This window comes from Brachyistius frenatus, unplaced genomic scaffold, assembly GCF_029030835.1.
Source record: "Brachyistius frenatus isolate BFR_SWC_R1_liver_20210118 unplaced genomic scaffold, ASM2903083v1 Contig_252, whole genome shotgun sequence".
Classification (NCBI taxonomy): Eukaryota; Metazoa; Chordata; class Actinopteri; family Embiotocidae; genus Brachyistius; species Brachyistius frenatus.
In genome coordinates this window covers 310,599-336,147 of record NW_027210851.1, presented here as the reverse complement: position 1 = coordinate 336,147, position 25,549 = coordinate 310,599, and the positions used below count along the sequence as shown (strand labels likewise).

General features: G+C 42.2%; 1 long non-coding RNA gene across 1 annotated transcript; it reads right to left on the bottom strand.

Moving 5' to 3' along the window:
- Positions 1 to 4,901: 4,901 nt before the first annotated feature.
- LOC138634160 (uncharacterized) lies at positions 4,902 to 6,091 on the bottom strand. Its single transcript, XR_011311944.1, has 2 exons — positions 5,837 to 6,091; positions 4,902 to 5,290 (listed from the first exon to the last, which is right to left on the bottom strand). It is a non-coding gene; the product is annotated as an uncharacterized lncRNA (long non-coding RNA).
- Between the last annotated feature and the right edge of the window lie 19,458 nt (positions 6,092 to 25,549).

Genomic DNA, 25,549 nt, shown 5'->3' with positions numbered 1-25,549 from the left:
ATCTAAACAATCAGTACAGTTTCAAGGTGAACAGCCATGATTAGTGGACCACATGTGAAATACGGGTTCTCCTTCTGTTCCTTAGTTATGGCCTTGAATAATTTAGGCCGGGGAAGAACAGTGTGATGTGACAAGTGAAGTTGACCTTCGACCTTTGGGAAATAAAATGTCACGACTCAACCATTTTATCTTATAAAGGCATACGTGTGCAAATTTTGTCGTCCTTAGCGCATAAATTCTGCCGCAATCCAGACACAAGTGTGTTTTGTGACGTCACAATGACCTTTGACCTTTGCCACCAGAATCTAATCAGTTCATCCTTTACTCAGGGAGCGTTTGTGCCAGATTTAAAGAAAGTCCCTCAAAGTGTCCCTGAGGTATCGAGTTGACAAGAATTGAACGGACAGACAGCCCAAAAACATCATGACTGTCGTCGGCGTTGAGGCATAAAACATTGGCCCGCCGATGAAGCTAACTGCTGACCTGTCATACGCATTACAGGTCGTCATTTGAATCATAGTGAAAAATACAAATGTTATCAGAGATTTACACTCATTGTTTCAAAATATCTTCCTGGACATGTAGTCTATGTAACACACTAGACTTCCTGTGTTTTAGTTTAGGACTGTCTTTAGGTCGCTCCGGGAGTGAATGAAACACGGAAAATGTTTGCAGTTTAAAACAAGGAACTGAACTGCAATTTATTATAGTTATTAACACAGAAAATCAAGGGAACAGCATAAAAGAAAAATAACAAATTCAAGTAATAACCTCAATACCGGTATTTCTCCCACAGTCAGTCAGTTTCAGTCTCTTGTCTTTCAGTCTACTACCCGGTAGTTTATGTCTGGAGGCTCTCAGACTAACTCTGATCTCAATCTTTTGCTCCTCGGTGCTCCGGTAGGAGAATCCAAGAAGACCAAATGCAGATCCATAGTTCTGTCAAATCTCCTGTGACCCACAAAATCGTGGAGACTTTGAAGAGCAATTTTTCTGTATTTCTTGGGAAGCACGAGCTGGAAGGAAGCCTCGCTTTGGTGAACCCGCTTCCAATACAGGACTCCATCATTTAGACCGAGCTGGTCTTGGACTCTGAGAATCAGCTGCACTTCCCTCTCCTCGTTCTGCCTAACACGGTAAGACAGACGTCTCCTGGCGTTTACAATGTCTATGACTCTGCTGATCGCTGAATCATTTCTCTGTTCTACAGCCCAGTCCTGCAGTGACATCCTGGGAAGAGTGCTTGCTCCAGGGGGCAGGTCAGCTTGAAGGACCTCTGCTGGGATCGCATCCACATCCGTGGTAAGACTCTCAGCTGCAACTGGCACGAGGATGTTTTCTGCTTCCGTTTCGGGAGTTTTGTCGAAGTGGTGTCTCTGACATATGGCTTTGACAGCTTCCTCGGGGAAAGTTGTCCCTCCTTCCTTTCCCGGGTCGCCCTCTGTCACAAACGTAGAAATGAACTGCCTCACTCTTTCATCCACCCTTCGGACTATGAAGCTGTGCGCCTGCACCTTGAAGAACCGTGTGACGCAAGCATCATCAGAGAGTCGGAGAGTCCGTTCGCTTCGCCGATAGTCGTGGTAAGAAAGAAAAATGCTCAGATCCGCCTGCGTGTGGACAACAGGAAGGTAAATATCCAGACTATCAAGGATGCTTATGCTTTGCCAAACATCGAGGAGACTTTTTTGCAGTTCTGACTGGATCCAAGTGGTTTTCGGTCATGGACTTGAAATCAGGTTACTATCAGGTCGAGGTACAAGAAGAGGATAAGCACAAGACAGCCTTTGTTACGCCCATGGGATTTTGGGAATTCAACCGAATGCCACGAGGAGTGACCGATGCACCAAGCACTTTTCAGAGGGTCATGGAGAAATGTATGGGCTCACCGAATCTAACAGAGGTCGTTGTTTTCCTTGATGACCTTATTGTGTTCTCTGACACCGTTGAGGAACATGAGGAGCGGCTCATGTGAGTTTTGAACAGGCTTAAAGAATTTGGTCTCAAGTTGTCACCTGAAAAGTGCCTTTTTTTTTTTTTTTTTTTTTTAAAGTCAGTAAGATACCTGGGACATATTGTCTCAGAGGATGGTGTAAAAATTGACCCTGAAAAGTTAGCTGCATTGACCACTTGGCCTAGACCAACCAACATCAGCGAGCTGAAGTCATTTTTAGGGTTCACTGGGTACTACAGGAGGTTTGTGAAGGACTACTCTAAAATCTCCAAGCCTCTAAACCAGGGGTGGCCAACCCGCGGCTCCCGAGCCGCATGCGGCTCTTTGCCTGGTTTCATGCGGCTCTTTTACGTTCATATCAACATTTGTGTTTGTGTTGGTTTTTTTGTGCGTGTTCGCTTCGCTTGAGTTCAATATGGTATTTTCGTCAAACGCGCATGAGGTGAAATTCCGCAAAGCAGGAGGGTTAAAACCATTGGAGGAAACAATTAGTGTCCAGTTCACTCTCAAAATGGCAGGAAAAAATGCACAGCTAAACGAAAATATGAAGATGAACACAGGACGTTTTTAACAGAGTGGGAAAGTTTATATTTTTTTGTTGAACGTCATGGCGAGCCATTCTGCCTGATATGTCAGACGTCATTAGCGCATTTCAAAGCTTCAAATCTTCAGCGCCACTTCAGCTCACTGCATGCTAACATCGACCAGGGATTTCCAAAAGGGACTGAATTTCGCAAGCACAAGTTGGACACTTTGAAAAGTCAGGCAGAAAAGCAAGTACAGTTTTTCCAAAAAATTACGAAGCACTCAGAGACTGTCACGCTTGCATCGTATCAACTGGCTTGGAGCATTGCACGGGCTACAAAGCCATTTAATGAAGGGGAGTTCGTTAAAAAATGCCTCAGTGACGTTGTTGAAATCTTGTCTCCTGAAAACGACAAACTAAAACGGATGGTATCAGACGTCCAACTGTCCCGCCACACTGTTGAACACATTAACACGGCTGTTGAATCACAGTTGCACTCTGACCTTCAAGCATGTGAGTATTTTAGTGTCGCGTTGGATGAGAGTTGTGACGTACAAGACGAGCCTCAGCTGGCAATATTTGCACGGTTTGTGTCAAAAGATTGTGTGATCAAAGAAGAACTCCTTGATGTTGTGCCATTAAAAGACAGAACCCGTGGCATAGATGTGAAAGAAACAATGATGGCTGCATTTGCGAAAGCAACTCTGCCCACACCGAAGCTAACTGCAATAGCCACGGATGGAGCGCCGGCCGTGATTGGATCTGTGAACGGACTTGTGGGGCTGTGCAAAGCTGACCAAACATTTCCCGAGTTTTTGAATTTCCACTGCATCATCCACAGGGAGCAACTCGTGTCTAAATCATTGAATTTAGACAACGTCATGAAGCCTGTGATGGAAATCGTCAACTACATCCGCACACATGCGCTTAACCACAGGCAATTGAAGAATCTCATCGCTGAGCTGGACCAAGGACCTCCAGGTGACCTGCCGCTGCACTGTGAGGTGGCTGTCCAAAGGCAAGGTGCTCGCTCGCTTCTTTGAGCTTTTGGATGCCGTGAAACTGTTCATGGAAGAGAAGGACAAGGACTATCCCGAGCTCTCGGACGTCGAGTGGATTATGGATCTGGCCTTTTTGGTCGACACGCTGTGTCACTTGGACAGACTGAACCTGACCCTGCAGGGTAAGTTAAAAATGCTGCCTGACCTGCTGCAAAGTGTGTTTGCGTTTGTCAACAAACTGAAGCTGTTCAAGGCGCATATTCAAAAGGGAGATTTAACGCATTTTCCCACTCTGCTAAAAGCCAGCGGGCAAGTCACCAGCGCCGCCCCGAATAAGCAAAGAGCCAGATATGCAACACTGGTTGAAAACCTGCACGAAAGCTTTGTCATCCGGTTCCGTGATCTACAACTGAAAAGGCCACAGATTACGTTCCTCGTCGACCCATTTAATGCGGAGACGGACTGTTTGAAAGCCCCGCTAGTCACAGATGAGGCCGCGGCTGAGTTGGAGATGATCGATCTTTGTGAGGAGGACCAACTGAAACCTGCTTTAAGGGAAGGGACCATTGAGTTCTGGAAAAGTGTAAATTTGGCTGAGCAGAGGTGTGTGTGTGTGTGTGTGTGTGTGTGTGTGTGTGTGTGTGTGTGTGTGTGTGTGTGTGTGTGTGTGTGTGTGTGTGTGTGTGTGTGTGTGAGGAAGGGATGGGGTGATGTTCATGTGTGCCCATGTGTATGATGTGGCCCTTTGCGGTAACACAGTAAAAAATGTGGCTCTTAGTCTCTGACTGGTTGGCCACCCCTGCTCTAAACGATCTGACTGCAGGCTACGTACCTGCAAAGAAGAAGTCCAAAAACCAAAAGTCTGTCTCCAGCACTGCCCTGAAACAGCCATTCAGTGGAAGGTGGACACTGTCATGTGAAGAGGCATTCAAAATGCTCATTGAAAAGCTGACAACTGCACCTGTGTTAGGTTTCGCAAATCCCAAGAAACCATCCATCTTACACACTGATGCCAGTTTACTTGGACTTGGTGCAGCTCTGTATCAAGAGCAAGATGGTCAAATGAAGGTCATCGCTTATGCCAGTAGAGGATTGTCAAACTGTGAACGAAGATATCCCACCCATAAGCTCGAGTTTCTCGCTCTCTGAGAAGTTCTTTGATTACCTCTATGGAGTTGAGTTCACCGTCATGACAGACAATAACCCATTGACTTATGTGCTGACATCTGCCAAGCTTGATGCTGCAGGACACCGGTGGCTTGCTGCACTGTCCAATTTCAACTTCAGCATTCAGTATATTAATCTATTGACATAAGCCGTGTCTAAAACACTCCTGGCTGGCCCGCCATATGTAGTATCTATGTAACACAGTAGATTTCCTGTGTTTTAGTTTAGGACTGTCTTTAGGTCGCTCCGGGAGTGAATGAAACACGGCAAATGTTTGCAGTTTAAAACAAGGAACTGAACTGCAATTTATTACAGTTATTAACACAGAAAATCAAGGGAACAACATAAAAGAAAAATAACAAATTCAAGTAATAACCCAATACCGGTATTTCTCTCACAGTCAGTCAGTTTCAGTCTCTTGTCTTTCAGTCTACTACCAGGTAGTGTATGTCTGGAGGCTCTCAGACTAACTCTGATCTCAATCTTTTGCTCGTCGGTGCTCCGGCAGGAGAATCCAAGAAGACCAAATGCAGCTTCACCCACAGAGAAGATGATCAGGGGTCACAGGGTCACTCAGCTCCAGCTCTGTGGAGGTTTCTGGGGATCGCTGTCTCCATCACAGATCCATACAAACAAAACAATCTGCATGCAGCAGAATTTAATACGATGTCAGTACTGTGATTTATAAACTCTATTGTTGGTGTAACAGTAAATGACCAGTAAAATAGTATTACACATATATATATATAATAATAATATTCACTATGGTCAATATTAACATATTTCACACACACATGTCCTCATGTCTCAGTGACATCTGTCACTTATACCTAACAGACATTATTTAAACGTCCACCGTTACTAAGCAACACACTCAACAGCTGTTCTCAATCTGACCGTTTACTTCTGGCGCCAAAACAAGAACATGACGTCATCGTTCCCGCTCGGTTCAACAGGTCCCGACGCGTTAACCCCTCAGCGCTTAGCTAGCGCTTAACTAGCCCCGTCGGTCACATGTAGCTCCACAATCACAGATATCAACCACATAAAATAATATTCATCAACAAATTAATATTTATCTCCGACTGGTTATTGTTCTCTTCTCTCCTGATCGATATCTTTAGCCCAACTAATAACTGTCCTCCTTTGTAGCTACGGCTAACTGTGAGCAACACATCCGTCACTCACCGGAGATTCTTCTCAGACTTAAATGAACTTCTTCCTTCGGAGTCGGTCTGGTTAACGATCAAATAAATAAACATCCTCAACAGCAGTGAGCAGAAATCAACCAAATGAGATTCTTCATGGAGATCATGACGCTGTTTCCTTGGAGACATAAAGGGTCTTCTTCCGGGAGAAGGCTTTGATCTCCCGACGTGCACCACAGCGCCCCTCTGGTGAACGTCGGTACTGCATGTGTGAGTTAACCCTTTAGTTGCTGGTAAAACTAAAGTGGGTTACAGACAGATCACATTACTGTTTGAAAATGGGGAACAGATATCAGCCAAAATGGCTTCTCTAACCTGGCAACCTGAAAGTTTGAATTTCCTTTAGATGCTGTAGATTCCCGATCTAAAGCAATAATACATTATGTATTAACCATTAATAAATCCATGACTAAAAACTTATATTGGTGTTAAATGTTTGCCGGGCACTGCAGTACTTGTCTGTAATGATCACAGATCATCGCCATTGCATAATACAACCATCTGATATTTATTCTGTGTTGTCATGTTTACAGAGCGAACAGCCGGCTGTTTTTGATGTGTGCTGTGTAGTGTCCCGGGAGGCTGCCAGCAGACAGACGTGTCTGTGTTCTCCAGCAGCGACACAGGATGGGCAGATCACACGGCGTCTGATATTTGAGCCAGAAAATTCTGTCGTAGTCTTCAGAGATTGAGACTTTGTCGCCTTCGCCATCACGGCTCTGCATCCTCCTCCATGGGAAAACAGGCTAATTGTTTGATATGATTCATCAGTTCCACATTAATCCACTGGCCGGTTCTTCTGTGTGTGTGTATGTGTGGTCTGGGCAAAGCCTGCCTGGTAGAAGCACTGAGGGAATTAGTTGGAAATGTAACTTACGGAGTCAAGATGGCACCAAAGTGCCATCTGTTGTAGAACCACATTGTGATCTGATGCTGTTGATGATTCAGTCACTGACCAACAACAAACAGTAGAAACACTTCAGCCGGCCTCAGAACACACAGTCACATTTCTTATGATCAAAATGTTTCAGAAAGCCTATGGCAGTAAAGCAACAAGCTGGCGGAGGTATTTTGAGTGACATTTGCATTTCAACATCACTGTCCAAAACCAAAAAAGACGCATCACAAGGCCTCAGATCGTCACTACTCTAGCAATGCAAACGGGAGACTAAGACATAATTATCATCTATCAAGATTACTAAAATATTTCTCTTTTGTCTGCCCTCTTCATTATCAAGCTAAAAGTGCTCAATGTGGACTTTTCTCTGAACTAGACACAACTTAAAGCACTTGCTAAAAACGAGAGACAATTTAAACAAAACAAAGACAAAAATAATCAAAAGACATAAATGGTTCATTAAGAATCCCTTAATGGATTATAAAACAGTAAAAAAGACTGTAAACCTCTAACTACCATAGCTGCTCACATTCAAAGGTACCAGTGAAAGGTGTTAGTATGTGATGACACTGCAAAATTCAAATTTGCTTTTTACACAAACCCTTCACTAACTAAATCCTCAACTAACAGGTCCTTTCATGGTAATACAACTTGGATATCGTATCAGAACCATATACAACAAAAGTGTAAATACTAAATAAAAACGTGATATAGCCGCAAACAGCAATAATCGGGATCTAAGCAAATTGCAAGCAGTAGAAGACACACAAAAGGAAACCACACGCACACACTGCATCATTGTTGACCAGCTGTACTTGTCCACAAGTGGATTTGATTCGTGGATCGTCAGGTCTACAGAGCAGGTGACTTACAGATTGCGCCACCGGGGAGTCATGAATTTGTACCACCGTCTAGTAACTTGAAAGAAAACGATTACATGTGTGAAAAAAATCACATCATTCTGATGATGTCAGGTGTATTGTGAAGACGATGACGGCACGGTGGTGCATTGGATAGCGCTGCTGCTTCACACCAAGAATGTTGGGGATGGACCCCTGGCTGGGGCTTGATTTGGAATTGTAAATATAGCTTTCAAATATAGCTTATCTGGGGTGGAGGCCAATCATTTTAAAATGCCCATAGATAATTGGTGGATGGATTTTGGTGAAGTTTGAGGAAATAGAAAATGCTGTGCTTGCAGTGCAAATTACAGGAAGATATTGAATGTCACTGCGGAGACACCGTTTAACCAAACAGACCCCCTTTAAAAACATGTGATATCTAGTATCCAAAGCATTTCTGTATCAATTTTGGTAGCATTTGAATGAATATTTATGGAGTTATAGGTTGCAGTGAGCCAAAGTTTTGACACATCATGCCCATATGCAGCAGATGTCCTGAAATAAATTCAGCTCTGCAGGACGTATGGATGATTGATTGTAATTTTTTGAAGTTTGGAATGTGAAATGGCAAAACATTTTGATTTGATATTATTAGCGATGCCTACTTTAATCAATCATTGCCAAATTTTAGGCATAAACTAAGACATGACACTATATGGTCTGACCTGAATTTTCTACGAATCCATGTAGCGGATAACGAGATACTGTATAAAGTTTTTGTATTTGTAGAGCCTCCTAGGATCAAAACATCTTGAGACTGCTTAACAAAGTATTGAGCATCTGAATATGTTCACCAAGTTTGGTTACATTTAGGTCAATTTTGATATATGAACATTTATGTAAAATTTAAGTTAAAGCCAAAAGTTTAAAAATGTATAATTAATCAACAGATTGACATATCAAATTTATTTTAATAACCTTAGATCAGGAAGGTATAAAGATTATCCTGCCAAAGTTTCGGAACGATTGGCCCAAAGGTCTAGGATGAGTTTGCAAATGTAGGTTTTAGGGAAAATGTTTAAAAAAAATCCATTAAAATAAATAAGTAAGGGGAATACCATGTCTTCCTCATTAAATGTGCTTATACATGTCCAAACTTTTATTACTCAAGACATCCAGAAAAATTGTGGCTCTGCCTACATTTTTTTCTCATCCACCTTGCTATGTTTGGGAAACGTTTTTTTTCCTTGCCAAATGCTGAAAGTCCAGCAGAAATTTCACGATGAAGACTTTTGGTCAGTGTCCATCCTGACGAGGGGCAGGAGCGCAGCGTGGACGTTCAGTAATAAGCTCTCTCAGGAAATCATCTCAAGGTCTACAGAAAAGCAACAGCATTTCCACCCTTGGAGCATTCAAGGAAATCCTTGTATTGTCATTTGTTTCTCTTTCGACTCATTTGTGCCATCTGTGTGACTGTCTGCTCGGTGAACCAGCATTGACAGCCTTAGCTGTGTCCTCAAGAAAGGTGAGGCGGCTCTCTGCACCTGCCAAGTGAGTTGGAGTTTCGGTGAGTTTCTCTTCGATGGCTGAACAGTTTTGGCTGAAGCAGTTTTCTAATCAGCAGCAATCTGATTCAGCAGCTGATGAATTTAAGCCAATGTTACTTTTGCCAGCATGCACCTTTACTTTCTGTCTTGTTTTGGAAAAGATTTTTCCACAGACATAACTGTAGGTACCTGTGCCTTCAAATGCCCATACTATCATACTATATAGTATGCCAGTAAAAGATTTAATATGTTCCAAAACACTACGTGAAATGCAGTATGCCAAAAATACAAGGATGTCCTACTGCATCCCTGCATACTGCAAAACACAAGCATGAAGGTCGGCATGTTTCTCTGGTGCAGCGGATGATACGTCACATAAACTGAGCCGCCAAGAAGACTTAGAGGTGCAAATGCTCAGCCTGGTTGCAATTAGCAAAAGGCCGAAGAAGTAAAGGCATTAAAAGAAGTGTAATGTTAAGTGTAGCAATTATTCCCAATCACGTCCTTTTTCCTTTTACTTCAAAATGTCGGATCACGACAGATATGACCAAGAGGATCAAAGTTCAAGGTGCACTTTTCTGACAAAGTGGTCTGTCCCAGTTGTGTACGTGCTGCATGCAACAGTATACTGTATCATTTGTAAGGGTAGCTGCAGTTCGTACTGAGCGTAAAATGAAAAAGCATTTGATTCGGAACGCAGTTTAGCTTAAGCTCCACAATTTAACATTATATGTAGATGTGTAGCTGTAACATCATGGGATAAATATTGCTGGATTTTAATTTCTCAGAAACAAAAGAATGATTTTTTTTTTTTTAAAATCATGTTTCTGTCACAATATGAAAATTGTGCACACATTTTTTTTCACCAATTTATATGAAAACAGTCAAACCCATCTGAAAATGTAAAAAAATTTAATGAAATAAAAAATACCATATAAAAAAACTAGACCACATTTTAAATTGTACTTTCACTTGAAATATGATGCAACAATGGTATTTAACTGCAGGAGAGTCACACTCTTAGTACGCAGAGAAAATACAGTAACTGTCAGATCTTCAATGTGTCCAGAAAAGTGAATTCTGCTTTAAAAGAGGCAGAACCTCGTCTGTCTGGGACCTGTAGAATTTCAAATGTGAATACTTCACCTTGAATATATTGACAACAATAAGATCCCTTTGTGTTTCCCCTGCAGTCTCGCCACAAGGTTCCCACTACACCATGAAGGAGTGAACTCTGGATTTAAAGGGAATGATTGTAGTGGACGGCTTTTAACATGCCCATCTGTTATGTTTGATAATGTATTCTTTCTGATCTGAACTTGCATCTGAGTGCAAGGCAAAGATTGTCCACAAAAGTACAAAAAGTTTGGCACAGCTTCAACAACACAGAGCGGGGAAGACAAGGCAGAGTTCACAAAAACACAAAGGCAAAACACAAAAACACACATGGAAAAAAGGTGTGGCAGCATGTGACAGGCATCAGAATATGCCACAACCTGCCAGGAAAGCCACAGTTTCAATCACATTCCTCCTGAGCTGCTTTACTTTGACTTCTAATTGTGTCTGTGAGGCATGTCCAAAGTGTGTTTCTGGCAAATGACTTGATGCAGTCTGGGTGTGTTGTACTTCATGTGCATGTGCAGTGGGCTCGTAGACTGTATATAAAAATGGAAGTAGGTTCCAGGTTTGAGAAATGAGGCTGATGCAGAAATGCCTTGAACTGCAATATCATCGAATGCCGCTAGAGGTTGGTCCCAAAAGGCCTCTGGCTCCATAGACTCCTGTTCAACTTCTGTAATGAAATATGAAGTCAATACATTTATGGGTGTTGCTAGCTAAAGTCTCTCTTTATTAGTTTTCTGGGAGTCAATCTGAAAAAAATTCCAGACAATAATTAGAAAATAAGCCTCAGAAACCCGTACTTTGGAAGCGTGTCTGTTTGATTGACAGGCCTGTGGTGCAGTCAGGTTTCCACTATTAGTGGGTCAGATGTAATATCGTTGGGTTTCCAATTAGATTGAGTCAGATCCAACTGTCACTCCTCGACCAAATATGGTCACTTCTGGCTCCAAAATAGCAAGATGGAGATGGCCAACATCCGAACTCGAGGTTTCATAGCTACCGTTCACAAACCAATGGGCGATGTCACCTTTGGTTGCTGCTTCAGTGGGCCACACAATGTGAGTGAAACTATTTTGGTAAATGCACATGATGCGCAACTTTGTAACGTAAAGAATTGATGGCATCGTGGAGTCCAGGATCAATGGTACAGTCAGCAGTTTACTGTTTCTGGTAAAAAAAAAAAAAACTTAAAAAAAAACTAAGACAGCAAGAAAACTGCAGCACAAGGTGAAGACCATTATAGAAAAACCACATGAATTTTCACGTGCAGAAACTCGTATGCTCACATGTGACTACATATACGTGATTGTGCACGTGAAACATGTATTTTGGAAAATGTGGTTGTGGAACATTTTCATGGTATTATGTGTGAAGCCCATGTAGATTCCCATGTGAACATTTTTCACATATTTACTCTATGTTATCATATGCGGTAAACATATGTCATACATGTGATCACGTGGAAAACATGGGAAACTCTGTTTTTTTCTATAGGGGGATTTTGATCTATCTTTAGACTGATCTAAGAGCAAAACTTAGACTTCCTCAACTCGGTAAACAAGTCTACCAGGTCTGTGAAACCAGCCTTTCAAGGTCATAAGGTCGTGTGGTTGAAGGAGAAGTTGGGGTGCTCTCCTTGCATTTCCTTGAAAGAGGACAGGATGGGTTAACGGTGGCACTAGTTAACCCCAGCCGACAGAGAGAGATGAGTGGGCGATACGGAGCTGGCAGTGATGGAGGGTCCTCTCCTCCTCCTAATAAAGCAGAGAGGGGAAACCAAACAATGTTAAATCACCTCCAGCGCCTGCCTCTCACACAGAGCCAAAGCCTTCACATTTGGCTGTCAAAGCATCCGCCGCAGAGCTGGGGGTCTGTTTCCAAGGAGCTCATTTGACAAACATTGGGGTTTATGGTAGTTGCGCAGCACAGAGCTTGAGTGAGCCATTTGCGTTTTATTCAATCTACTTAACCAGCTGACGGAGGTTGTAAAGGTTGGCAGCCACATTCAGTGGAAGCATTATTGATGACAGTGCCGTAAATAAAACTGCTGATGACACGGAAATATTGATGGGGACACGGGTACCTTTGAATGTGAAGCGAGTAACCTCGCCTCTTCTCCTGCAGCTTGGTGAGGAGGTAGACCGCCTCCTATGTACTCCATCACTAATACATTCAATTCACCGTGTGCTTGGTCATATACAGAATGCTCTACATGCTCAGGGATCATTTCATGCCACATGTCCTTCAAAAACAAAACTGTAGTATCTTTCTTTATTAAATGTGATTGATATGGCACCCTGAAATAGCGGGTTTGCACCAGTGGTGTGCGACACCACTGATTTCCGATCCAATACCACGTAAAATGTGGGCTGGTGTCGCGTCTTTTATGTGTTCAGAAAAGAGAAATAATAAGCTATGTACACAGCCTTTCAAAATACACTATAGCAACTAGAAGAAGAGGAACTGACAGGTTATGAAGACTTACTATTATAGAAGGTTATGTTAAAATATGAATGAAATCAATAATATGCGATAATAAATACATAAATCAGTCAATCGCATATTTTTTGAAATATTCGTTCAGCTGTCAGTCAGAACAAGTGAGACTGGGTCAGTGAACATCATTGGATGTTCATTGGTATATTTAAGGTTTGTTGCTTATATAATAAATAATTTAAAATGGATATTCATCATCTGGACTAAAAAAAAAATAATAACAATAATACACTAAGAAATATTTACATGAAGTTGCTGCCCTTAGCTTTATTTAGATATTTATTGTGGCATTTATGTATTTCAGTACATACTTTATCATATGTATTTATCTAGCTGGCATTTATTTGTATCAGTATGAATGAAATGGCACCCCAGGTTTTCAATATTGTGGGGGACTCCCGTTGTTTTAACATCGACACACTTGAAGTCTAAATAAACGGAAATTCCACAGTCAATAGCAGTGATTTAATAGCAGCACCTTTTTTTTCTCATCTTTAGACCACTGCTTCATAACCTCATCGTAGTCTGTGTTGTGATTAATGTTCAGACGCTTAACAAGGTTTGTGGTGCTGCCACAGCACATCACAGTCCTCCCACACACACTACGTACACCGTTGCTGTTTTCAAACTGAAACAGTAGTGTGCACTAGAAGTTATGAGACTGCTGCAGTTACAGAGAGCATGCAGTACTGGGACGTGCACAGAGCAGGAGGAAGCTATAACCTTAATGAGTAAATATTGCAAATTTTAACACTTTATCATCATCTGCTCCTGAGTTACACGCGTTTTACTGAGCCCTGGTCCGTGCGCATGGCCATATCTCTATGAACATGAGCAGAAGGCGCATATAAAATGTTGCGTCAAACTCGGCAACAGAGACCCTTAAAAGGCTTCAGGAAGCCTACGGTAAATGAAGCATTGGGTCAGCTGAGGGTTTTTTTTGCCCCTTGGCGAAGGGGCAGAACGTCACTGTCCAAAACGGAACAAGGCGCATCATGTCAGGCACCCAACCAGGTGGGTTTTCTTAGAGATTCAGGGGGTTTCGCACCATGTATTCGTCCTCCCACGGTCAGACTGTCAACACTGTGACATTCTGAGGCATCTGAGGGAAAACATTCGGTGCAAACGACCCGACCTGTGGCACGATGCCACTTTGGTTCTCCAACACTTTAATGTGGCTGCTCACAGCGCATTCAAAAGGTAAAAGTTTCTCACCCACAACAAGACAATTGATGCTTCCCACCACTCCTACTCGCCGGATTTGACTCCCTGCCACCTCTTTCTTGTGTCACAAACTTAGATATGCGCTCTCTCCTTAAGTTCCAAGTGCGTAATAAATTGCATACGCACCCAGACCCACCTCACAAACGCATGTGTAACTCAGATGCGGATTTGGATCAAGCAACGAAACGTTGAGTACTTAATCACGAAGGTTGCACCTTCTCTGTGCTCCGTGCACGTCACGGTGCTGCGCTTTGTTCACGTGCCACAGGAGCAGCCTCGGAACTTATTGATCCACCCTTGTTTATTCCCACGTGACGGTTTGGAATATTCTAACATCAATTTTGATACTAGTTTGTGAATGACTCTGACAGGCGGAAGGAAAAGTAGTTCCTGTCTCTGTGTCGGATTTGTTGATAGTGTAATTTTTTTCCCTGTTGATGATAGAATACACATTAAAATTCCACCAAATTACTAAGTTTAGTATCAATCTTTTGAGATGAAAATCAATATTAGAAGAGAAACATTTGGAATCGTAAGTATCTATGTTTCAGTATTGATCCACAAAGTTTGCACTGCAACATAGACACACAACCCAGCTCTCCTTGTAGCTGGCTAAATGCGTCCAACACATATCCAACATTTACACCCACACTTTCTGGGCAGATATCTGGTAGTGATATACAGCCCAGGGCATGCTTTCTACAATACAGTCTTGTCAGCTTGTGCCTGTGCAGCCTGCCTCTGAAGCGTGGGAATTTAAAAGCGCTTGAACAACAACAACAATAAAGAGAACGTGGGTATTAAAATTTCAAAAAATGAGAGGTTGACAAAGTAATTGCAAATCAGTTTCAGACCAAGCATTCGTCTTGCGCTCTGACAGGCTTTTAAGCAATTTCCCTGTCCTTGTGCTTGTTTGATGCCTTTTCCTGCAATGTCATTGAAACACAAGCACACATGTATGTGCATCAAAGTCATTGTGTTCTATTGACTGACAATTTATTTAAAAGGAAAGCTGCTCGAAGAAAGTTGGGAAGTTTGATATCCTCTGTGCCCTTTAAACTCAGATGACAACAGATTCAAGGCACATTTTAGAGTCAACAAGGGCAAAAAGAAGTGAAACATATCCTCCATAGTAATGTGCTAGTACAGAAAGCAGAACTTGTATTGGCTCCCGATGCCTTCTTTTACTGCCACACAACGTTGCAGAGATAGATGAGGTAATGAATGGACTGCAAGGATAATTTTTCAGCACCACTTTTTCTTTCCAGCCTCGGGGCATCATTACATCCAGTTCTAATTTAGCCTCACTCTTCCACCGCCTCTCCAAACCAATCACTCAAATGTTCTGTACAGTAATCAGCTGGAATGAGTCATTGTGCATTTCTGTACCTGCTGCAGTGAAAACTTGGCCTGTTTTGGCAAGAAAAAGCAAAAAGAAACCAAATTTATTTCCCCCCCATCTTGCTCATGAGCGCTCCGGTGCGCGTGGGCGTTGAAGCCAGGAATGTGTAGAATTACAGTCTGGCAGTGCACAGTTTTGCTCTGCATCCCAGTTGTGAAATCAGTCAATCCGGAAAATAGCTGCAAGCTTTTGGGGGTTTTGAGCATCACAGGAAGATTTGGCTACAACTTTCATCTCTGCTCCCCTGCTTCCATCCCAGGTAAAGCCCTCCCTGAGCATGTGGTGCTCACGGCACAGACAAATCAGGGCTCTGAGGTGTTTACTACAAACAGGTTCATCATTACAAGGTCGCTTGCCTTGTTTCTGCTCTGCTCTCGGTGCCTGGTGGTGAAGAAACCAGGAGGTTTACAGGAGCCGACTCAACACTGCGCAGGGTTGTTTATTCACAGGCTAAATAAGGCTTTTACTGTTTTAAGGAAGGTATTTGAAAAGTGGAGGTGTTTCTGCCAGTTTTCACCTCTTCAAAGAAGCTTTTTGAGGATCAAAAGCCTTTCCACATAGGCAGCCTTAGCTATGTTGTACACTTCAACTGAAACTGGCCCCGCGCTCAGAGGCCCCCAACTGACATGCAATCATTTGAATAAAAATATACCCACTTTTGACCGTGAGCTGCAGTGATTGCTTCATTCAAAAAACACACTGTTTGTTTAAGATGATTTCATGTCAGCTAATACATAACACATAGGTGCTATTCACTGCAGAATAATTGTTGCAGAGAAAGACAAGCTACTCCTCATTTTACTTTATATTATTCATTATTAATAGAGGACAACAAGAACAACCCCAGGTTTCTTTTCAGCACTGTAGCAGGCTGACAAAGAGTCTCAGTTCTGTTGAGCCCTCTATTCCTTCAGCTCTCAGCAGTAATGACTTCATCAACTTCTTTACTAATAAAATTCTTACTATTAGGGAGAGAATCGGGCCGACCCTTCCTGCCACCGTCACTGATGTGATGTTAAGCACAGCAGCCATGAAAGCAACTGTAGGACCAGATGTATACTTGGAAAATGTCTCTTCTGTTGAGCTCTCTGAGTTAACTAGAATTATTTCTTCATCTGGATCCTCTAGCTGTCTGTTAGATCCCATCCCAGCTAAACTATTCTCTCTTCTTTTTAATTAGTACTTCCATATTAGATCAGATCAGATCAACCTATCTATTGTAACCGGCTATGTACCGCAGGCTTTTAAAGTGCCTGTAATTAAACCTTTACTTAAAAAGCCGACTCTTGATCCAGCTGTTTTAGTAAACTACAGACCAATTTCCAACCTGACGTTTATTTCTAAAATCCTTGAAAAAGTTGTTACAAATCAATTTTGTGATTATTTACAAAGGAATGATCTGTTTGAAGATTTTCAGTCAGGCTTTACAGTTCATCATAGCACAGAAACAGCTCTGGTGAAAGTTACTAACGAACTTTTATTAGCCTCAGATAATGGACTCGTCTCTGTACTTGTTCTTCTGGACCTCAGTGCTGCTTTTGATACGATTGATCATACGATCTTATTACAGAGATTAGAAAATGTTACGAGGATTAGAGGAACTGCATTAGACTGGTTCAAATCCTACTTATCAGATAGAGTCCAGTTTGTCCATGTCAACAATGAGTCTTCCAGACAAACAAGAGTTAGTTATGGAGTTCCACAAGGCTCAGTGTTAGGCCCAATACTTTTTACTCTGTACATGCTTCTGTTATATCATCAGGAAGCACTGCATTAACTTCCATTGTTATACAGATAACACTCAGCTATATCTTTCTAAAACACCAGATGAAACTAATGAGTTAGTAAAACTTGAAGCCTGTCTAAAAGACATAAAGGCCTGGATGACCAAAAAGGGAAGTTATTGTACTTGGTCCTAAACACCTCAGAAACTCTTTCTCTAATCACTTAGTTACTCCAGATGATGTTGTCTTGGCCTCCAGCAAAACTGTGAGGAACCTTGGAGTCCTTGGAGGACTTGTCCTTTAGACAGCAGATAAAGCAAATCTCCAGAACTGCCTTCTTTCATCTACGTAATATTAATCAAATCAGGAAAATCCTTCCTCAGCATGATGCAGAAAAACTCATTCATGCATTTGTTACTTCTAGGCTAGATTATTGTAATTCCTTGTTGTTAGGATGTCCAAATTACTCATTAAAAACCCTGCAGCTGATCCAAAATGCTGCAGCAAGAGTACTGATGGGATTTAGCAAGAGAGATCATATCTCTCCAGTTTTAGCTTCTCTTCACTGGCTTCCTGTGAAATCAAGAATAGAATTAAAAATTCTCTTGATGACTTACAAAGCTCTACATGACCAGGCTCCATCATATCTTAGAGATCTTATAGAACCATATAATCCTAGCAGAGCACTTCTCTCTCAGTATGCTGGTCTACTTGTGGTTCCTAGAGTTTACAGAAGTAGAATGGGAGGCAGAGCCTTCAGTTTTCAGACTCCTCCCCTGTGGAACCAGCTCCCAGTTTGTGTTTGAGGGGCAGAAACCCTTCTAGCTTTAAGATTAGACTCAAAACGCTCCTTCTTGATAAAGCCTATAGTTAGGGCTGGCTCAGGTAGACCTGAACTAACCCTTAGTTATGCTGTTATAGGCCGAGGCTGCTGGGCGACCTTGTTACACACTGAGCTTCTTTTCTTTCCTCCTACTCTTTAACTGACTCACACCTCACCATCTTTTTCTCTCCTATATCTTTTTCTTATTGTCTGCTGTCTCCATTCAGTTCCTTCGCTCGTGTAGTTTCTGTTCTTTCTTTTCCAGATGTCCCGTCATGGAGCTGCATGTCTCTGCCCTGCGCTTGTTGTCTCCACCAACAGTTCTTCTCTTCTATCTCTATGCTGTCCTTTTCTCTCTCTGCTCTCCTCTCACCCCAACCGGTCGAGGCAGATGTTCTCCACCCCTGAGCCTGGTTCTGTTGGAGGTTTCTTCCTGTTAAGAGGGAGTTTTTCCTTCCCTCTGTTGGAGGTTTTTCTCCCTTAAAGAGGAGTTTTTCCCCCCTCCTAGCTTATGTGGGAATTCTTGAATTGTTGGGTTTCTCTGTATAATATTGTAAAGTCTTGCTGTAACGACTTTGATGTGTTAAGTGCCATAAAATAACCTCTGTTGTGATTTGGCGCGATATAAAAAAAATTGAATTGAATTGAAATCCAAAGTTAAAATGGTATTGTTTCAGTTTTAATTCAAGGCAATTGCTAGGATTATTTCTGTGCTGAGCATCCCATCAATCCTCGCCATTTTTTTCTCTTAGATAATTTCTAATGGGAGGTAGGGCCTCATATTTATTCTTGAAACAGGCCCCCGCATAACGAATTAACGACAGGAAAATGCAAAATACTCACCAGCAAATATTTTGCATCAAACTACTCAGACTGCAACTGTTGAAAATGTTTGACATTAGATCAAAAAAGGTTTGAATAAATCAGCTCTTTCTTTAACTCAACTAAAGGAGGAGATTTTGGTATGTCAGCCAAACCTGCTGTGACACTGCCGCCTGTTTCCTACCAACTCTACATCCAAAAGTAAACTATAAACTACTCACTAGCTTGACAGCCTAGTTTTTAGGGAATGCTACTCCACATGTTGTCCTTAAGATTCCATCTTTGCCATTTTTTTACGTTGTTTTTGCGTTGTGATGTGTCATTCGTTCCACTCCAGAACAGTATGATAGATTGATGCTTTGACTGGTAAATTTGATTCCAAAAGGTTAGAATCAAAACTGGTTTTGGTGCTTTAGAACAAGCCCAAGTAAAGGTTCAAGTGGTGCAAGTCACAAGTTTTTTCTTAGAAGCACTCAATGCTAGTATTAAAATGAACTCTTTTAATAACTGATAACAGGAACTATCACAGGAATAAATTACTTGTGCCTCCAAATGATTTCCAGGTCTGCAACATTGGATAAGAGGAACAATTTTAGAGCTACTCATATCAGGACTAGTCATTTTATTGGTGTAGAACTATTTCTCATCTGAATTTAGACTTTGCTCCATTTCATTTTGGTGCCATCAGCTGCAACTGAAAGTGTGCATTAGGTTACAGAGGTATTAGGAGCATGTTGGTATTCGTTATTCAAGACAGCTTGTCAGTGCTCCAAAAGGCAAAACTATGCACAATATTGCTTTATATATATATATATATATATACATATATACATATATAAATGGGTCACCATAAATGGGTCACCAGGCCAAGTCTCTTCAGGTTTTTACAATCATGTCTAAAAACAGTCTCTGATACCAGACTCGAGTCCAAGTCTAAATTCTACAGCTGTGGTTGAGATGTTGTTTACTGTAAATCAAAAGCTTTTAATTTTGTGTCACCATAAACATTTACAACTGGGAAATACTCTATAATCAGAAAAACCTTGTCGAATCAAGTCATGTGACACAATGTCATGATAAAGCTGATCATTGATGCCTTCATTTAAAGTGACATAACAGTCAAAGTCATGTATAATGAGGGTTAAGCATCACACACGTGTTTTAATCATTTTGTCCAGCCTACTTTATCTAATACTTTTCCTTTAAACACCCCCTGCAGTAACAATCAAGTCCTAAACCTTGTTAACATGTTCATGTGATATTTGTTATATTCTACAAAAACACAATGATTAAAATAAGCAGCAAATTCTGCGTTTAACCATTTCTGCTTTGGAACTGCAGTGACGGTCTGCGTCCGGTCACGGAACGTCTTTATTTTCATTCCCGTACTTGTTTCAACAGGTCAGTGGTCCCACACAGCCCACGTGAGACGCACACCTCGCCCGAGTCATACCTTGCAGCTGCGGTGAGTCACATAGAGATTAGACCAAAAGCCTATTTTTCACGTGACGCGCACAATTTCCATCAAAAATAGACAGAGAAAAGATCTGTGATCACATTTGTACTACAGAATCGAAGCAGAAACCCAGTGTAGGCTCTAATCATATTAAATCAGTACTTTTTTTTAAAGGTGAAGCAAAGAGTTTTTTTGGTCCGCTCTCCCTCTATCTCTCTCTCCTCGACTGTAGCAGACTGTCTCATGTTTACTGTTTGCATCAGAGATGATGTGTCCCCTCAGGGTTGCCGTAGAAGCAGGGCAACTCCCGCCTCCGGTTAAGAGAGCGAGTACGAAAACTAAAGAGAAGCCGTGGGCTGAATGTGATGTCTTGCCTCCCGACTCCACTTATTATCATCTTATAAGTGCCCCGGTACACGAACCCAGGACGCTCGGTTACACTACTTTTTACAACTTGTTACAACTCTTCACTTGTCGGACCTCGAACCTCCCATTCCTGATGGCCATTATCCAAGGGAAACTCTCTTTGTGAAAACATAGGACTGGCAGGAGCAGACACACGAAGCCGCAAACCAAACGTGGCGCCACCCGTTGGTTTGTGAACTGCCGTTACGTCATTTCGACACTCGCCGTCTTCTTATTTCGGAGCCCGAAGAGACCGTATTTGGACAGGCAGGGAGGGGAAGAGCGAGCGGAGCATCTGACTCGACATCAGAGGACATTACGCCCGCCCACCTGTAGCGGACACCTGACGGCTCTACAGGCCTGTCAATCAAAGAGACACACCCCCCAAATCGTACTACTTTTTGAGGCCTCATATCCAATTAATCATGGGATTATTTACAGATGGGCCACCGGAAAACTAATAAGAGAGGGCGACTTCAGCGAATGACGCCATTATGTTTTATGTGTTGACTTTGTGTTTCATGACAGAAGTTGCATGGGAGTCTATTGAGCCTTTGTGGAGCCCTCAGCTCCGGCCCCGGTGAACCTCGGTAGGATTGCACTTTGTGGCACTTCCGAATTTGCCTCACTTAACAGAAGCTACTTCGGCTTTTATAGACAGTCTACGACACACACACGCGTGAGTGGGTGGTGCTTTCTATAGATGTTAGTGTAGCCAGGCGAGGTGGGGGCAGGAAGGTTTTTGGTACTTTGGTTAGTGGAAGTTGTTGCTTTTATTTTGGTCGTGCTGTCACTTTAAGATCAGCGAAGCGCGAGATGCCCAGAGCACTGAGTTCACCTGAGATGTGGAGATACAGAGCTGCAACGCCCGGGAGTTAGAGGCTGCTGAGGACCGAGCATCAGAATTGAGCATTTAGCATCCAGACTGCGCTTGAAGGGAACGACTTGAAGGACGGGTCAGCGTAAGCAGCGGGAGAAGTCGCTGGTGAACGCCGAATCGCCAGTTTGTTAACCGTTTTGAAACATTGCGTTGAGTTGCATGCGTCCGCCTCGTTCAGAGGGGAGACGGACGCTGCCTGAGTTTCCAGGCGTGAGTCCGAGCACGGAGGCCAGGCACTGGGATACGAGTGAGTTCATTATTTTCCTTGAAAATGTTTGTGTTCCTGTAGAAATGGATGCTACCTGCATATGTCGGAGAGTTGAACAGCGTGAGACAGATGCGGAGGTTCTTTGTTTCTGCTTGTACAGGAGGAAGCCACTGCTGTTGAAGTAATTGGAATCCTAATTGAGTGAAAAGCAATTGTTTCATTTTGCTGTCAATTGTTCTGTACCTTCAAAATGTGCAGAATTAACGCTGTGCTCCAAGGAGTCCAGTCGGGGGAAATAAAAGAACCCGCATAAAAAAAATAAATGTATCTCGGTGTCCGGTCTCATCCTTTTAACCGGTCTCATCCTTTTAACCGGTCTCATCCTTTTAACCAGGCCACATTAAGACGCCAGTTTAAATGGCAGGAAAGCATCTGAAAGGTGGGTGGAAATAGAGGCAGGGAATATTTGCATAGTCAAATTTAGGGGGGTGGGATTCCTAGAAAATTCGAAATACACAGTTTTGATGAAAATAAATGATTTCATAACGGTTTATTAAATGCCGGGAGAGGAATTTTATTTCATTCACTGCTGTGCTGTTACCAAAAGAACCAACTGAGGAAATGAAAGGCAATTTCATGTCGTAATTTTGTTCTCGCCAGCAGAGGATTTAGGAGCCGATGGAGTGTTGTTTGTGTGGGTCATTTGGGCTCTAAAATGAAGCTCAACTTTCTTTTGTTTCCCTTCAGTATTTATCACCCACACATGCACTTTTCCTGTTTCTTATAAACACACCACACATCCACTGGCTGTGTCTAAGACGCCTGTTCGGGATGTTACTTCAGCTCTCTGACGTCAACATCGGCCTGCTGACTGCTAACTGCAGCTGTCAAATCTGGTTCCCTTTTCACTGCCCCACAGAAACAGGGAAGGGTTAACGAAAGCGCTGACACCAGCCTGTACACTCGCTGACATGTTGCACCTTGGGGGGGGGGGGGGGGGGGTTGGTCAGTGGGGTCACTCAGGAAAAACCCACATGATTCAAGACAAGCACAGGAGCCCAACATCACGGCGACTTTGGTTTTATTTTCCTGTTGATAATGATAATTCAGTCCGTGAACTCATGTGGAAGGGACTTAAATGTTGATCGACTATTGTTGATGTCTCAACACTGACCGGACCTTTCTCTCGAGAATATGCAGCACTGTATCTATTCAGGGCGGGGATCCTCTAATCACTTCACGTTGTTCTTTCAAACTTATGAATCGGTTAAATTCGCCCTGAATAAGGATCGATGGGATGACGTAATGTGCTTTGATACGTGATATGTGGTTAGAGTATCAATACGATCATGGCAAAACTATTTGGATGTTTCCATTATGCTTTATTCCTCACGGTTTGATCAGATATGTAAAAAAAAAAAAAAAAAATCATGTGTGCAACAAAATGCACAAAGCATATTATCACCATTATCTCATAATACAAATTTAACAGAGGGGAAATACATTAGGCCAAAGGATAATCTGTAAACTTAAAAAAAAAAAAAAAGTATCATCTTCATTTTCAGATATAGCTATCAATTATTATCACATATGTAAACTGATCTAGAGATCCATTTTTAATAAAAAACAACTGACAAGTAAGGCTGTTTACATTGCAGGGCCGATAGAGTGAATTCAACACATTGACTTACTTCAGTGTTCAAAGTCCAGACAATTAAGAAAGATGTCAATAGCCATTTAATTCCCAGCCATTTTTTTTTTTAAGGAAAATAAATTACATTCAATATTTTTCTGACTGCAGCATAGACCTCTGAGAGCAAACCGTGCGTCAGTGCAGAGATGTTGTACGAGTACACTCATGTTTTCTGGATGGAACTCGGCATTTCTGCTCCATCACTGCAAACAACTTCCTGAAGACTACAGAAAATGGCTGTAGGTCAGTTGTGATGAGGTTACCAATTGCTTTTAGTTATTATTTCAGCTGGCACACAGGTTTGTGGAGGAGGTGTGGAAAATTATTTTGGCAGTGCTGCTTGGTCCTGTGGCAGGTTTGTTCTGTCTTGTCTCAGTGGTTGCAGTGAATGATGAGTTTCCTTTATTAAAGCTTATTTTGACAGAAAAGATGTGTTTTAAAAATGCAGAGCACGCAAATGGACAGCAGAGGGTTGATTATTTTAATGGATGTTTACCCGGATGGAAAAACAACAAGCCTCCCAAACAGAATGAGACTATCAAAACCAACATGTTCATCATGGGACTGCTCATACAGCAGATTTCTGGAGCTCAACACTCTTTGAACCAATAATTTACTTTTGTACAATTCATTTAATAATGTCCAAAAAAAATGTTGGAAGTAATAATTATGTCAGAATAATCCCGCCTTCTGAGTTTTTCATGGCCAAACGGTGAAGACACATATCGCATGCTTTAACTGCTGATTCCCGCATCATCCCTGTATGTCTCTCCTCTGTTTCCTGTCTCTGATTTGCTTCCTGTCTTACATCGTCGACTGTCAAATTAAGGTCCAACAACAACAACAAAAAACTTTCAAGAAAGCAGCTAAAGGCTCCAAAATTGGTTGTATGTGTACAATCACATGGAGTTAAGGCAGGCTGCTCACCTGACAAAAAGTTTGAAGTTCCAAGAAAACACCATCTTGTTTGATTCTCCCTCCTGGAGCAGGCAAAAGCCCAAACAAGGAATACAAACTAGTCAAAAGAAGGCTGAAAAGCTTTACTACACGTGGCTGACTGACCGACTGGTGAACAAGGCACCAGTAGTAACAGAAACTTGTGGGAAACTGAACAATGACACTAGAGAGTGACAATTACAAAACAGTTTAAAAGGTGTGTGTGTGTGTGACATCCCTGCCCTGCTATACTCTGGCAGTAGCCCGAAGGTGTAATAATAATTTGTATTTTTCTAGCAAATAATAATTTCCCTGCAGCAGGAGTAAATGTGTTTGCTGACAACTTTTTGCAGCCTGAGATTGACACACATTTGTTCTTTATTTACAGCAGCAGCATGGTGCATGAGGGACAGACTAAAAATAAACTACAGTGTGTGTGTGTGTGTGTGTGTGTGTGTGTGTGTGTGTGTGTGTGTGTGTGTGTGTGTGTGTGTGTGTGTGTGTGTGTGTGTGTGTGTGTGTGTGTGTGTGTGTGTTTTCATGGTAATGGAAGAACGTGGCATCACACTGATGAGAATACTCATTGATGTGGTTCATTATGAAGCTTTCTTATAAGATATCACAACAAGACAAGAATAGATGATCTAAAGCCTACGGACTGTGAGTGTTTTGATAATCAAAATGTTCAGTGCAGTATTTGTTTCGTGGATTTCCATAATCAATGACCCTTGCAAAACATGTTGTATCACACTGACTGGACAGGCAAGTCAGACAAAGGAGACAGATGAAAAAGCTGTGGAAGAACGCCTCTGACGCTGAAAGAGAAGGCCTCGGACAACTTCAAGCAGACATCAAGACTCGGCTGGCAACTCTGCGAAGAGCAGAGAACTTGAGGAAACTCCGAAGGACGAGGGGAAAAAACAAGAACACTGTTCTACAGAGATCCTTTCAAGTTTGTCAAAGACCTCTTCGCAAAGGAAAAAAGCGGAACTTTGAAAACATCTAAGCAGGAACCAGAAGAGCGTCTAGAAAAGGTCCACCATGACAGGAGAAGGCATGAGCAAATAGTCATCCCGTATTAAACCTCCAGCTGTCAATCTGGACACGAGCCCTCCAACATGGAAAGAAGTAGAGAACGCAGTCCGGCGAGCAAGAGCAGCATCCGCTCCCGGGCCTGATGGAGTACCATACAAGCGCTGCAAGGATGCACCGGAC